A 16,517-nucleotide genomic window follows, 5' to 3' on the forward strand; every position below is an offset into this window, starting at 1 on the left:
TAGGCAAGGACAGTTTTTTAGTAAATAGGAATTATTTGAAAAAACTGCAGAAATGTTCAGTATACAGGGACCAAACTATCGGCAGGCGTTAGCCAAACAATGACTGAACTCCACCACTATCATGTATGTAAATTTTTGACTTTTTTGTGCATGCATGTAAAAGATAAGAGGCTGTCAGATATTTTGCATCCGTCATAATAACCCAATATGATTGGCCTAGAATGCACCAGTCCATCCCGACATTACGTGGATTGTTATCAAAACATAAAAGCTGCCCGTTATCATTTGGGTAAAATCACAATTTTATCCTGAAGACAAGTTTAATTACATTAAGAATTTGGTCATTAGTCTGAACTCCACATATCCAGCAGACTCAAGAGTGACATCTGCAGGTTAGAAAGAGGTGGTGCACAGATCATGGGCATAGCTACCAGGCATAGCATCTGCTGTGGAGCCAAGGGGCCCATCTGCTCTGAGACATAAGGTGCACTTAGGGCCCTATTCCACAAGAAGATTATCGTTCAAAAAATCGTTAGATCGTTCAAATTTGAACGATAATGGTTTCGTGTAATAGCAGGCAACGATTAAACGACCAACGAGAAATCGTTGATCGTTTAATAGGATCTGGACCTATTTTTATCGTTTGATCGTTTGCACATCGTTCGGTGGACTAAGAAGTCATAGCTAAAAGGTACGCAATAGCGACGACTAAACGACCACAAGAGCGATAATAAATAACGATCATCATTCCGTGTAATTGGGTGAACGATTTTGGGTCGTTTGCCGTAGCGGTCGTTTAAGATTGTTTATTGTTAGTCGTCAAAAAAACGCTTGGTGTAATAGTACCCTTACTGATGACTATGGCTGATGGACAGGAGTGTTACTTTTTCCATTATTCCTGACCTGTAATGATGTCTTTATGGTACCTGCGTAGTGACATCATTATTTTTTTTCTTTATTGCGCTGTGATGTCACACTTTCCATCGTGATCTTTTTTATGCGTGTGCTATACCTGTGCATTTATGCATGTGATAAAACATTACTACATTATTACAATGTGATACTAGAGTGTGATATATCCCACCATTGTGATATCCCCGCCTGCATTATTTCTGTACTGTGACATCATTGTGTGCTTTATTCTTATACTGTGACATCAGAATGTGAATTGTTCCATTATCATGACATCACTGTGTACGTTATTCCTGTACATTAGGAAAACCAGGTATAATCATGAATGTATACGAATTTGTTACTATGAGGCCCCTGGTGTTATCGCCTAAGGGCCCTATTCCACAAGACGATTATCGTTCGCATAATCGTTAACGATTAACAATCTCAAACGACCGCTATTGCGAAAGGCCTGAAAACGTTTACTCATTTCCATGGAACGATAATCGTTACTTATGATCGTATTTGCGATCGTTTCTTCTTCGCTATTTCTTCGCTACTGCGTTCGTATCTACTGCGCATGACGTCTTAATCAATGTGAACGATTTGCGAACGAGCAACGATAAAAATAGGTCCAGGTCTTATAAAGCGATCAATGATTTTTCGTTCGGTCGTTAATCGTTAACTGCATTTCAACCGAACGATTATCGTTTAGATTCGAACGATTTAACGATAATCTGAACGATAATCGTCCGGTGGAATAGGCCCTTTAGTGAAGACAATTGACATATTGTATGACTACTATTATATTGTAAGATGCACTGTACTAGGAGAAGAAGAAAGTTAAAAATGTCAATCTGAAAGTTGTTTTTTTTGTTGTTTTTTTACTCAACAAGCGTCAGAAAATTATACAGATTTGTAAATTACTTCTATTAAAGGACAATTCCAGTGGGAATTTGAAAAAAAAAAATGCAAATGCTATGTCTATACTCACCTCCGGGGTCGGTCTCTGTTTGAAATTCCCAGGTTCGCGGGTCCCCGGAGCTCCTGTCGGTGGCATCTTCTCCCCAGCACTTCATCCTTCTTAGGCCAGCATCGTCAGATGACTGACAGCTTGCTCATCCAATCAGCTGATGTCTCACAGTGGGGCTGTCCCGCTGTGAAGACGTCATTGATACAAGATGGTGCCGGCCGTGGTCGACAGTAAAAAGGCACGTATGCGTTTTAATACTTCCGGAGGGTGGGGGGCAGTTATATAATTTTGTAATGTGTTATAATTACTGGGGGGGATAACGTAGTTGTCCCTTAAATAATGTAAAGTCTTCCAGTACTTATCAGCTGCTGTAGGTCCCGCAGGAAGTGGTATTCTCCAGTCTGACACAATGCTCTCTGCTGCCACCTCTGTCCATGTCAGGAACTGTCCAGAGCAGTAGCAAATCCCCATAGAAAACCTCTCCTGCTCTGGACAGTTCCTGACATGTACAGAGGTGGCAGCAGAGAGCACTGTGTCAGACTGGAAAGATATATCACTTCTTGTAGGACATTCAGCAGCTGATAAGTAATATGGCACACTTGAGATTTTTTAAAAGAAGTAATTTACAAATCTGTATAACTTTCTGAAACCAGTTGATTTAAAAAAAAAAACAAAAAAAAAAACAGCACTTCTGAGGACATTGGAGCAAGCGCCTCTGGAGCAACAACCACTGATAGTCTTGAGAGCACTCAGGTTGTGACTGTTATCTTAGCGCTGTATTTTCCTTAGATGTATGTGTGTGGCGGTAGCGGCAGCGAGGTGGAGCAATAAATCTGCAGATTTTCCGTTTCTAAATATTAATGTATGAACTAGTAATATATCAGATCTTTACAACGTCCCTTTAAAGATTAATCTAGGCTCTGTTAAAAGGCTGCACGCTGGGCGTCATTGCGGGGGGATCGGCCCCATTGACTTCTACAATTTCGCTTTTGATCAGTCAGCAAATTTGCAGCATAAAAATCTAATTTGTAAGCGAGCGATAAGGAAAGTGCAGGGAATGTTCTCCATGTGCGATGAAAGGGCAAATCCTGCTAAAGCGGGATCAGCCGGAGTTGACACGAGTTCATGAGATCAAGTGTATGATCCCTTCTGTGCTGCGTCCCGGATATGTGACCGCTCAGGAAAATGTGCTACTCGTGTTCAGTCCATCATCCTCTGTATCGTCATTGTCAGGCTATGGTGCACACAGGGAGCCAGACACACAATAACTATATTGACTTCTCCTGCCCATGTGAGCTGCGACCTTGGGTGACCTTTAAACTCTCCGCCTCCTGTAAGTGAGGAGATCCAGCTTACTCCTGACTGTGCCAGCCCCTGTGTCCCCATGCTGACACTATGCTAACACAAGGTACATATATATATACAGAACTGTATAGGTATATACGGACAGTATACCACAACAAGGTTAGGGTCACACGTGATTGATTCAGTGCTGATTTACCACAATGGATTTTTTTTTAGCAGAAAGTTATACAGATTTGTAAATTATTTCTGTTTAAAAATCTCAAGTCTTCCAGTACGTATCAGCTGCTGTATGTCCTGAAGGAAGTAGCAAATCCCCATAGAAAATCTCTCCTGCTCTGGACAGTTTCCTGTCATGGACAGAGGTGGCAACAGAAAGCACTGTGACAGAATGCATAAAAAAACGTCACTTCCTGCAGGACATACAGCAGCTGATAAGTACTGAAAGAATTGAGATTTTTAAAACAGAAATAATTTACAATATAACTTTTTGACACCAGTTAATTAAAAAAAAGAAAAACCCTCAGATTGACATTGACATTTTTAACTTTAGAATATTAGCATATTTGCATGGATTTCCCACTGAGGGATCGCTGCGAAAATTCATTGAATTTTCTACTAGAGAACAAACTTCACTATTTCTGCAGTATGCAGCTGCACCTTAAAGGGAACCCGTCAGGCTGGAGACCGGGGGAACACATCCCACCCTACCCCTTCCTAAAGCTTTGGATACTTACCCACTCCTCCCGCTGATGTTCTGGATGTCGGTCCCATTGCTGAGAAATCGCCGCTGTTCATCTTTGCGCTTATCATGCTTATGAGCAGAGATGAGTCTGACATCCATAGGACATTACTGCGCAGTGATTTCCTGTGGACATCAGACTCCCCTATGCTCATTCTCATTAATGAGCTTGAAGATGATCAGTGCCGATTTCTCAGCAACGGGACCGGCATCCAGAACATCACCGGGAGGAGTGGGTAAGTATCTGAAGTTTTATGATGGGTGAGGGTGGTTTCTGCCCAGGTCTCCAGCCTGACAGGTCCACAACATCCTCATCAGCACTCACAACTCCCAACATCCTCATCAGCAGCATGGATTAGGTATTATTTTCGGAAGCCATGGTGGAGATGTGTGGTGTAAGCCCCCGGTAGATGTTGAGTCGGATGATTGGCTAGTCACTTAGATGGCGAAGTGTGACGCCACTCCGGTGGTGGTTGGCTGAGATACAGCCAGACCTCGAGGTGTTAATTCGTGACGCCAATGCCCGGTGGGCACACAGGGGTGATGGCACACCTGCTTTTATTTTATGAGGCCGGTTGTACCTTTTTCCCCTGTGGTCAGTGTCCTGCTGGGCTGCTACGGTCCCTTGGGTTAGTGTAATCACTGATGACCAGAGTGGTGTAGTGACCCTCCCGGACTATTGGAACCGCCACCCACAGAAAGGGGAAGTGTCCCAAGGTTACGGTATATACTGTGTCAGTGCAAGGCGAATGATCACAGAGTCTTGTTATCATAAATAAGCCTGGTTTACTAGAAAAGCATGTGCTGGCAGCAGATTACACAATTATGATGTTCCTCTTGGTAAAACACTTGTAGACAAATACTTGACAACTACAACAACTGAGCCTGTGATAAGAATACAATAGGGCATACAGTTGTGCTGCCTGCGTAGCGTGCTGAGAAATTCAAAGAAGCAGAGTAGCAGAGAGGAGGATGTCATGAGAGTCCCAACCCAAGTAGTACTGTGCTCTGCCGGGATGTTGGAGGATGAGGTATAAGAATACTTAGAAGAAGAAGAATACTTGTGCCTCTGTATTGACTTTTCTTCACACCACCTGATGACTTGTCTTCACACCACCTGATGCCCACTAGATTTGGCTGAACCGTCCTAGAGGATGACACAGGCCCCAGACCTTGTTACCTGGGATGAGCGGAATGCTGAGGATTTCCTGCTGACAACCGTGCTGCGAGATAGAGTTCCTGGGCTTTAGCAACTATTCTTTATCCGGATCAGTTCCTAGCTTACTGTTGTCTGTGGATACTGTCCTGCTCTGTGACTCTCCTAGTCCACGGCGTGTGTTGAGGGTGTCTCTGACTTGTCCTCTCTTGTTAGGGGCCTAACACTGCATAGTGTTGGGTAGCGTTACTGAGAAGAAAAACGATGTGTTGTCTTGCGTCCTACGCATGCGAAGTTCTAGCTAAGATTGACCTAAGGAGGGGACCTGGCAGAGGGCCAGGGCCTGGAGTTGACCACTGTAGAGAGCTGTGTAGTTTGGTCCTTCCTCTACAATGTCCAACACGAAAGACTCATGCACCTCCTACACCCATGTGACTTCCTTCCTCAGCGTAACTAATGTGCGATGTGAGTGGGTGAAGAGTACAAACAGAAGAAGTAAAGAGAGATATGATAGGAGAGAAGAAGAACAGATTCCTATTGGTTCGCAGACCCATGTGACATACAAGCAAACAATAAACCTTTACACAGTTCAGCTGTGCAGCATTTGGATACACATCTCTAATACAGCGACATCTAGTGGTGAAACTTTAGTACTACTTTCATCACCACCTCTATACAATAAGTACAGACTTTTCTGAAGGGTGTATATAATAGTAACACCTGTGGTGTATTAGCCTATATCCACACATAGCTGAAGGAGCAGTAGCAGCAAAGGGGATGACATTTTAAAGGGAACCTGTCATCACTTTCATGCTACCTGAATCATGGATCCTTGATGCCTGCCTGGACAGGTCATTTTAGGTCGTATACTGTAACAGTATAGCCTAAATCCGTTGCATGCCAATTGTTTCTACAAATTTTCACTGCAGATTTTAAGCTTTGCAATGTATTGTGCCAAATCCGCATCAACATTGGCAACGTACCTTTAGTTGTGTGGTAATACGCAGTAGTGGGATGCTTCGGACTCACTAGAGAGAGGATCAGCCTTTCCTTCACATCAGGAAGAAAACAGCTGGGGATGGAAATTCCACCAGACTACATTCCAGAGATAAAAGCTGTACAGGGAAAGGAACCCATACAATCCTGCACCGACGCTGGGTATACAATATATCTATTCTACTCTCAAAGGAGAAATACATGCCACTGTTTATCCACATGCTCCCCTGATAACAGAAAAAATATATGTTATTGTTGCGGGATGCCTCTGTGTATTAAAGCACAGCAGACTTTGTTATCCTATACAATAAAAACAGGTATACTGATTTCTGCTGTAAAGGTCATTCGCCTTGCTGATATAGGCTATGTTCCCACAGCGTATCTTTTCGTAAAAGTACGTCCGTTGTTGCAATCGGCAACAACGGCCGTACTTTATGCGAAAGGACTCGCTGTCTTATCTTCTATGGGATGCCAGCCGGAGCATCTACACATAGTAGACGCTCCGGCCGGGATCTCTTGCGGCGCCGTAGAAAACTGACATATCAGAAACCTCTGTTTGAAGCGAGCGGCTGCGGCCGCACGCCTCATAATGTGCTGTGGGGAGTTCTCATGCGGGCGCGCACAGATGCGCCCGCATCAGAACTCTGCAGCGTAAAATATCATCTGGCGGGTACTGCAGTGCCGGCTGGGATGATCTTTTCAGGGTCCGGCCGTTCCGGCTGGTCTAATACTACATGGGAACATAGCCATACGGTGTGTAGGGGTCTCCTGACTGACCACATACAGATGATGTCAGTAGAGGTAGGCTCGGCCGTGATGGAAAAACACCACTCACTACTTTGTTCTGGGAGAGATAAGCCGAAGTCAGAGCTCACTTCCCCATAGAGAATACAGGGACATTCCTGTGTATGGGAAGGACAAGTGGCCGAGAAAGATGGCTTACTGGTTGTTTGTCCGACAGTTATGATGACCACCTCATACTTTGAAGCAAATACTAATGGTCCATTTACACAGAGCGATAATTTGCCCAATCGATCGTTTATCGATTTTAAAGCAACGATTAAATTTTTGTAACGATCAGCATTTAGACAAAGTGAAAAATCGTTGAAAAAAACATTATTGCGATCGTTTTAAGATGGCTTAAGCCCATCTCACACATAGGATGAATCTGTCAAAGACCGTTTAGACGAAGCAATCTGCGAATTTTCAGCGAACAACCAACAACGATTTGAGAACATGTTGAAAGATCACAATGAACGATTTCTCGTTCGTCGTTTGATTGCTCGCTGTCTTTACTTGAGCCGATTATCGCTCAAATGCGATCGTTATTCGAACAATAATCCTTCTGTGTAAACGCACCATGAGGACAGTGGCAACTCTCCAATGCATTAAAAATCAACTGTTTAATTTAAGTCAAGACACGAGGCACAAACATGCGCTCCATAAAGTTAGAGCCCTATTACACGGGGGGATTATCGCACGGAAAATCACAATATCGTTCACATTTAAACAACAATTGTCCTGTGTAATTGCAGACAACTATCGAAAAATCGTTTGTGTGTCGTTGATCACTGATTTAGATCTGACCCTAAAATCATTGTTAATCATTCGCTTATCGTTCAGTAATTCCATATGTGTTCGCTGTAATTCCGCATTCGTTCACTAACGACTATCGTTCTGTGTAATACGGTGAACGATTTAAGGTTACTGATAAACAATCTAGCTTGCGATTGTTTATCGTTAATCGCTAATCATTAAAAATCGCAACCGACCATTCGAGGGACGGTTGTTTCACACTACTGCGCATCATCTGGATGACCATTGGTCTAACTCTATGGAACGTATGTGTGCCTTGTGTCTTAACCTAAATAAAACAGTTGATTTTTACCGCATCCGAGAGTTGTCGCTAACTTCACTTCTCCATTACTTTGGCACTCATACTTAACTAATATATGTTAATATGTCGACGGATTTTGTCCATATGAAGCCGTCAAGCCTAAAGAAGCCTAAAGGTGCTGCCACAAATCACATAGGTTTATGGAAAATTTCTTATTTGTAAGAATTTTTAGAATGAAATCTCTTTTATATAAAATTCTAAAATTTCAAACCCATAATGTTAAAGTTCAGGTTTGCTACAGGATTCCCCAGGACTGGTTTGCTACCAGATCGGAGAATAAAAATATAATTGGTGTAGCGATCACAGAATCTGAGGGCTCCACACTGGATCATCATTGATGTACCATCAAATTACACATAAATCGAATGGCGCCGGTACGGGGAAGCCGGTGCCACGGTCCTTTTTGTGAACTGCAGCCCCCAGTTTCCACGTACAGTGCCGCATGGTTACCGGGACGGGGGTGAAGCACTGGAGGTGGGCTGGCCGGCGAATCAATGGAGCGGCATCATGGAGGGGCAGGGGTTTCCACTAGGGGTGGGCCGGCCTGCCTCCAGTGTTTAACCCCTTGGTAACCATGAATAGAACGGCGCCGTACTCGGGAACCGGGCCGCGGCACCGACACCATTTGATTCATGTGTAATTTTAAAGAGAGTGTACCTGATGGTACATCCTATTTAAACACCATCATATCCTTCCACCAGCCCATGAGCATATTAGCATAAGTGGGGGCACAATGGCTCCCCATAGCTGTGCCACTGAGCTGGTGCTAGAACTCAAGAGGAAATAATTGTCTGTCAGGTCAAAACTTAAGGAAAAAGGGAACAAAACATATTGTAAGTTTTTATGGAGATGATTACCTATGCTGTGTGTATGGTCCCTTCTCTGTGGGGTCACTTCTTGTATTATTCTTTAAAGTGGTTCGCCAGCAGGGGGGAAAAAAAACAATTCAAATCAACTGGTGTCAGAAAATGTTATTTATAATTTACTTCTATTAACAAATCTCCAGTCTTCCAGTACTTATCAGCTGCTGTATCTCCTGCAGGAAGTGGTGTATTTTTTCCAGTCTGACACAGTGCTCTCCACCTCTGTCCATGTCAGGAACTGTCCAGAGCAGTAGCAAATACCCTGATATCCAGACTGGAAAGACTACACCACTTCCTTAAGGACATACAGCAGCTGATAAATACTGTAGATTTTTTTTTATAGAATTTCAAATCTCTGGCATCAGTTGATTGGAAAGAAAACATCAGCAAACATTTTTGCTGGAGTACCCCTTTAAATCGTGACATCACCATTTTATTCTTGTACTGTGACATTACATTTGCATTATACTTGCATGGGACATGACTGTTTACATAACCTCTGTTTCAACATCATTGAGTAGATTATTCCTGTACTGCATGCCTATTATCTTAATAGGGTGACACAGCTATTCTTTGTATAGTTGTACTGTGACATTGCTGTGTGCATTATGGTAATATACTGTGATTTCATTGTGTGCACTATCCTTATGCTCTGACAGTATTGTAGATATTCTCTCTCTATGGCTCTGTGTGCATTTTCTCTGTACATTATTATGAGTATTAACCATGTACCATGATATCACTGTAGTATGACTTTACTGTGTGCCTAAAGCCCCTTTTACACAGGCCAATTAAAGGCTATGGGTGAGATTTATCAAACATGGCGTAAAGTGAAACTGGCTCAGTTGCCCCTAGCAACCAATCAGATTCCACCTTTCATTTTCCAAAGAGTCTGTGAGGAATGAAAGGTGGAATCTGATTGGTTGCTAGGGGCAACTGAGCCAGTTTCTCTTTACACCATGTTTGATAAATCTCCCCCAATTAGCGTTGCTAGAAACACTCTTTCAGATGATAATCGGCCAGCATGAAAGTGTCAGCGATCAGCTGGGAAGCGGAAAAACTCTTGTTTGCTGATCACATCTTTTTTGCCATGCTAAAATATAACACTATTGGCCACACATCTCCCTGTATAAATGGGATGTGCGTCCCACCACAGCAATATATTTACATGGCCCCACAAACAATACAGTGATCATTTGTGTGGGCCAGAATCACGATTGACCATGGTGATATTTGATTTACTTATTAGGCTCTCATATTTTGCTTTATTCTTTTGTTATTATCCTTTGTTTTGTGTCCATAGAGTTCAGTCATTCATACAGACATTATTGTTTATACTCTGACATTATTACATTATTTTTTGTTGTGAGTCAATACCATTTAGCCATAGGGGGGATTCACCATACCTATACATGTCGGTATGTCCTGGTTATGTTGTGGTTTTAATTGATTTTATCATGTATGTCTTGCACTTTGTAGTTTTTGTGTACTAATAAAATCTGTATCATTTTTTCATTTTCACATACAGTTTATTTCATCATTTTCTTTGGGGATGTGCCACCCCTGTATGTGTGACATGGCTTTTCCTTTGTTTGTTGATCTATATGGTTTTCTTCATGTCATATTGGGTTGAGCACCCCACTTTACTGATGTAGTAGTGCCTTGTCCTCCATTTTTGTTTTTTGCTTGACCATGTCTGAAGGCACTGCATCCGAGCACTGATATTGCTGACTGGTGCTCGCTTGCGTCTTTCCATGGCCCCATATTGGACCATATAATAGGTCTCTAAAACTTGCAAAACACATATAAATGTGGGCTGAATCAAACAATTTTGTCAGGACCAGCCAACCATCTAATAAGTATAGGCACCTCTTTGTTCCCCTTAATGGTAGATAACAGCAAATTTAAAGGAAAAGTCCATCCATTTCCAATATGTGACTGCCAGCAGTATTTCTTACCTATTCCCGTGCCCGTGATACGCCGAGTGACCAACTCCGGGACACCTGGCATCACGACTCGGAAGAAAATGCTCATCTCAGCTAATGGACAGCCTGCTCAGCCAATCCGTGACTGGAGTGGTGTCCCACCCCAGTCACTGACTGACTGAGTGGGCTGTCCATCATCCAGGTTGTGATGCTGGCTCTGCTGGCAATCCCAGAGCCTGGCAGGGGTTGCGGAGTGGCAATCTGGCACTGGAGAGGTGAGTTGAAATAGTTTGTTATGTTCCCCCCATGCCCTGCAGTTGAATCTTTTTTCCCGCTATACTGGACTTCTCCTTTAAGAATGAGGCAGTTGGCTTTCAGCTGCCCAATCTTTTTCTTCTCAGGAAGTAGGCTGACGCCAGAAGAGTCTGGCTGCATCTTTCTTCCCTCTGCCTATTTAATAGACTAATGCTGCGTTTACACGAAACGATAATTGGCCCGATCATACGATTAACGATGTCGGAGTAACAATTTTTTTTGCCATAACGATCAGCGTTTAGACGGTACATTATATCGTACGGAAAATCATGTGCGATCGCTTAAGCCTATCTCACGCATTGGTTAAATCGGCGAACGACTGTTTACACGGAACAATATGTGAATTTTATGCGAACGACAAACGATGATTTGAGAACATGTTCGAACACATTCAAAATGAACGATTTCTCGTTCGTCGTTTGATCGTTCGCTGCATTTACACGTACGATTATCGTTCGAGTGTTATCGCGCAAATTTGCACAATAATCGTTACGTGTAAACGCAGCAATAGACACTCCACCAAGCCAATCATCCATGTGTAACTGGAAAAGATAGCTATCGGACAGCTTTAACCCCATGTATTAGCGAGACTAAAGCATAAGCCTTTCTGAACATACTGCTGTAAGTGGTTCAACCCAGGTGGAATGGGATCCCATTATAAATTTTGTTATAGACCCCTGTTACGCAATTGGGTAGTAACCCCCATATCTTGTGCACAAGATGCAGGTACAAATGGTGATGGTGCTGTACATTGGCACAGCTGTCTCAAGCCTTATAAGATAGACCCCCATGCTTATGTTGTTGGCACCATTGCTTGCAGAACTGGGGTTCTGAGTCTATATCCAGCCAAGGAGAACATGATCATTAAGTTAGTTCTCCCCATGTTGGCCCAAGCTTTCTCCAGGTTTTTCAGTTTCCTTCCACCCTCCAAAAATAGATTGAGCCCCGTGGAACAAGGTGTAATGTGCCAGAAATAACCGTGTATCAGAGTCTTTATCTTACTCTATATTACTCATGACGCTCCCAAGGCTCCTTCTCCAACCCTTTGTGTAAAGATGTTGGCGTAAAGAGAACGGTGCCACAAAGTCAGCCCATAGCCCTTCCACCAGCACTGGGATACATGTGGCGGCAATATGTTCACATATAATCTACACGCATTGGCTCAATATGTTGTCTCTGCTTAACACGGGGGCCGCCTATTGCCGAGGGATCATGGGAGGTTTCGCTCAGACGAGTCACAGTGCCAGGCTGATGAAGTTTATTTTAAGGACCAATTTATTCTCCTGCTGTGTAAGTGTTATTCTGCTGTCTTACTTCTTTAGTCTTTTCTGCTTCCTTCGACTCACAGAGCACTGAGACCGGGGCTCGTGTCAATGTAAACTGACACACAGACCAGGAAAGTTAAGTACTATAGTCGAGATCTAAAATATGATGTTTAGTACAGCCCGGGTCATGAACAGGCTAAAAACCACCACAAGCCAAATAATTAGGAAAATATTAACACAATCCTCTGTGAGTCATGTGTCATTAGTAGAACATCCAACTCTACCGGAGGGATCGGGCGGCCGGTGCACATCATTAGTATTTTTATGGAACACAAGTTGTCACCTCAGGTAGAAGGTTATGCAATGAAAATGTATAATCCCGTGGATAATTATCCCTCGTAATTAGGAATTGTTTGGACTTCGTTGTGTAAGTGGAATTTACTTCCATTAACGAACCTATGAGATCATTTTTGGAAGACCTGGTTTACACTTTAAATAGTGAATGTAGTGTATATAAGTGGAATAGGGTTGGTGTAGGTAAATAATTCAATCCACATCTGGAACCCAGAGCCCCCCTAACACCCCTATTAGTAGAATGGGCATAGCTACAAATTGCTGAGCACCGTAGCAAACTTTTGATTGCACCCCTTCCCCCCTAGAACGTCATGTTAAAGTTAGGATGAGGCCACCCATGTAAAATAAAGTACAACAGTCCAGCATCTCCAAACTGCAATGCCCCATAGATATACTGCGCCACCATATTAGTCCCCAGAGAAACACTATGTTGTCATGTAGGTCCAATAAGTTCAGACTCCGAGATTAATCCAGACCCCTGGATAAACTAAGATCATAGGCAGGATCCCAACATTAAAGGGGTTGTCTGGGACAAAACAATTGAGAGCCTATTTCGGAGCTGTTCGACCACAGTAAGAATGAAGGCAGAAGCAGTTGGCTCCATTCCCTGTGTAGTGTAGTGATCCCGGCACCTTGCCGATCAACTATTCTGTGGATCAGTTGTTTTATCCTGGACAACATATTTAAAGGGGTTATCCAGCGCTACAAAAACATGGCCACTTTCTTCCAGAGACAGCCCCACTCTTGTCTCCAGCTTAGGCGGGTTTTGCTGCTCAGTTCCATTGAAGTGAATGGAGCTTAATTGCAAACCGCACCTGAACTGGAGACAACAGTCGTGTTGTCTTTGAAAGTAAGTGGCCATGTTTTTGTAGCACTGGATAACCCCTCTAATTCAGACCACAGACGAGACCTCTAAAGAGATTAGGCCCCAGATCAGACTTCTAAATTAAATTTAGACCCTTTCAATTACTTGCTCTACAATGTTCTTTACTAGAGGCTAGGGTCAAGGCATCCAGAGGTAAAGAAGACCCTGTGGCACAGAGTGGTAAGTGATACTGGTTGCTATATATGGACCATATCTAATAGATAACAGCTGGCATTAGGCCAACTTGAATCTTTAGGCCATGTAGATGTGGCTTCCACAGCACAACTTATGATGCATTTACACAGAACGATTACCGTTCAAATTTTTACTATAACAATCGCATTTGAGCGATAATCAGCTCGTGTAAACACAGCGAACGATCAAGCGACGAGTTAGAAATTGTTCATTGTGATCTTCCAACATCTTCTCAAATTGTTGTAGGTCATTCGCTAAAAATTCGCAGATCGCTTCGTGTAAACAGTCTTTTAAAGATTCACCCTATGTGTGACATAGACTTAAGCGATCTTAAAAACGATCGCAATAATGATTTTTCTAGCGATTTTTCTCTTCGTCTAAAGGCTGATCTTTATAAACACCAAATCGTTGCTTCAAAATTGTTAAACGATTGGGTAAATTATCGGTTTTGTCTTCATATATGCATTTGGAATATGAGCCGAACACTATGGAAACCACGTCCCAGTTATTCCCCTTATAGGGGCTTAATAAAACATTTTAAATATATATCTTACCTGATGCTGGATGCGAATGATGCTGGTCCTGCAGCTCAGACCTTTGTGTTCTCTATCTGGACACATAGGAAATGTCGGCTCAGCCTGTCATTACTGTCTTGGCATTGATGGGTGCAGAATATTAGTTTTGGAGTAATGGTTTACAATATAGAGCATCTACCTCGACTGAACAAGATTAAAGGGGTTGTTTAAAATAAAATAAAATCTACTATACTTACCTTTTTAAAGGGGTACTCCGGGCCCACCTCTGCCACTGAATGGCTGAGCGGGCTTGAAATTTCACGTCTCAAGCCCTGTCTCAGACCTGGAAGCAGCCGGGGACCAGGGAAATGGAGCAGCGTGATGCGGGCGCCAGCAATAGAATCGGGGTGGTAAGTGGACGTTGTGAATTTCATCCACCCCCTCTTGCTCCCTCCCACCCAGAGTACCCCCTTATGGCTGGCAGAGACCACCGCCTTCCGTGGGTTTAGCCGACAGTCTAACATGTAGTGTGGCCTCCCCTGATGTTGGTAAAGGGAAGGGTTGAGCATGTTGGATTTCAACTGCCCGATCCTATCGTTCAGGGAGACATAATCTGCCAGCAGAGCAGTCTAGTCCTGCCAATTTTTGATGAGTATATCAGTGCTGGTATATCTGGTATATATTCTCAGTGGGGGCTTCTATTTGGTTAACATCCTCTTCAACCTCAGGTTAGATCTCTTTGGGTGTATGTGAGTATCTTGAATGCAAACCACTGCATTGTTGTCTGTTTCACCCAAATTCTTACTGACAAGGAGATCCTCTCCATTAAATAATGGCGCTAATGAACAATGGTCCCCGATTGACTCAGAACTTGAAAATATATTTGCAGTGCCCCACCTACTTTATGCTAGACAGAATACATTGAAGCATACTGTCAGTGCAAGAAATAACATTGCTGTGTATTGGTCACATGTAAGGAAGTAAAGATATGGTCATATGACACTTTCTCTGGCAGCTTCCTTGCCAAGTGAGCTCTGATTGAGGAGTATCCCAGGTCGGCTTTACAGGTTAGAACTTATAACTACAAGAAGTTAAAAGTCCAGCCCCCACTCTCTGGAGGGATGGAACATTCCAGGGAGTCTGTCTCTGGCCAGATAAGTGTAAGGAGGTGTCTGCTGGCTTTGCAGCTAAGTAGACTTCAGTTGGTTTCCAAGCCTTAGGCCTGCAGAAGTTTCCAATTTACTGCAAACCTGCTAAAGCATGTAACAAGCTATAGCATTACAGTAAGTGTGGGAAAGTGAGGTCTGAATGGAAGAGAAGATTTTACCACATGGGGCCCCTGAACCTAATTCAATACCAGTCAGCCTGCTGCTAGCAAGTTATTCTAAAATTTGTTTCATTTGCTCTCATTGTTACAGATCGGATATGGGCCTCATTGTGTGGAATTAAGAGGTGTCGCCCAAGACTTCCTACAGTCCACACTGTAAAGAAAGTTCTGTTCAAGCATCTGTTCCTGTTCCGGACAGAGAAAATTGGCTGCGAGAAAGGTAACAGATTAACTCTCTTGCTTAACCAAATTTCATCAGTCAGTAGAGTTAGTACCTAAAGCTTTCACGTCAGAATAATCTTTTCTGTGTATACCCTTCAGGTGGGATTTCTAAAGGGAACTGTGACCATATCTCTACTGTCTACTGCAAGTCATGCATTTTACAGCCTGTGTTACCTCTGAGGTTTTTGTCTGTATTGCTACACAGAGACAATCAAGTAAAGTTTACAGTTGAAAAACAACAAGAAAGTTCTGGTTTGGCACTACCACTCTGTCCAATATACAAGGGGGGGGTTGTATCCACAACTCCTGAGGAGGATAAATCAATCATGACACAAATGGTGCTCAGGTATAACAGTAGCAGTCCAACCAAAGTATCAAAATCATAATAAAGAGAAGCAGCACTCACCAGCAATTGTTGTCTTCTTACTTTATTGTAGAAATCACAATGAATTCATAACTGAAACACGTATAGGTAAGGGAGGACAAACAAACGAATGCACACCAGCGACAGCCGTTTCGCGCATGCACGCCTCGTCGCGGCTGGGTACCGTAAAGTTTACCGTCGTTTCCTAATGTTGAGTCCTAGTGTCAGAAGTCATTTGCTGCACTTTGCTTGACTAAGACAGCTCTTTGTGACATTAACCACTTCACGTCAGCAATGCTGCTTGTGTGCAGGGCTGCTTCAGTGTGATCAGCCCCACACACATTAATGTC

At 43.1% G+C, this 16,517-nt stretch overlaps 1 long non-coding RNA gene across 2 annotated transcripts; it reads left to right on the forward strand.

Moving 5' to 3' along the window:
- Window positions 1-1,921: 1,921 nt before the first annotated feature.
- On the forward strand, window positions 1,922-16,200 carry LOC138766529 (uncharacterized). Of its 2 annotated transcripts, none has more exons than XR_011358723.1 (3): window positions 1,922-2,102; window positions 15,673-15,801; window positions 15,903-16,200. It is a non-coding gene; the product is annotated as an uncharacterized lncRNA (long non-coding RNA). The 2 variants fall into 2 exon arrangements; XR_011358724.1 differs by lacking the exon at window positions 1,922-2,102 and adding an exon at window positions 15,286-15,321.
- Window positions 16,201-16,517: the final 317 nt, after the last annotated feature.

This window comes from Dendropsophus ebraccatus, chromosome 1, assembly GCF_027789765.1.
Source record: "Dendropsophus ebraccatus isolate aDenEbr1 chromosome 1, aDenEbr1.pat, whole genome shotgun sequence".
Classification (NCBI taxonomy): domain Eukaryota; kingdom Metazoa; phylum Chordata; class Amphibia; order Anura; family Hylidae; genus Dendropsophus; species Dendropsophus ebraccatus.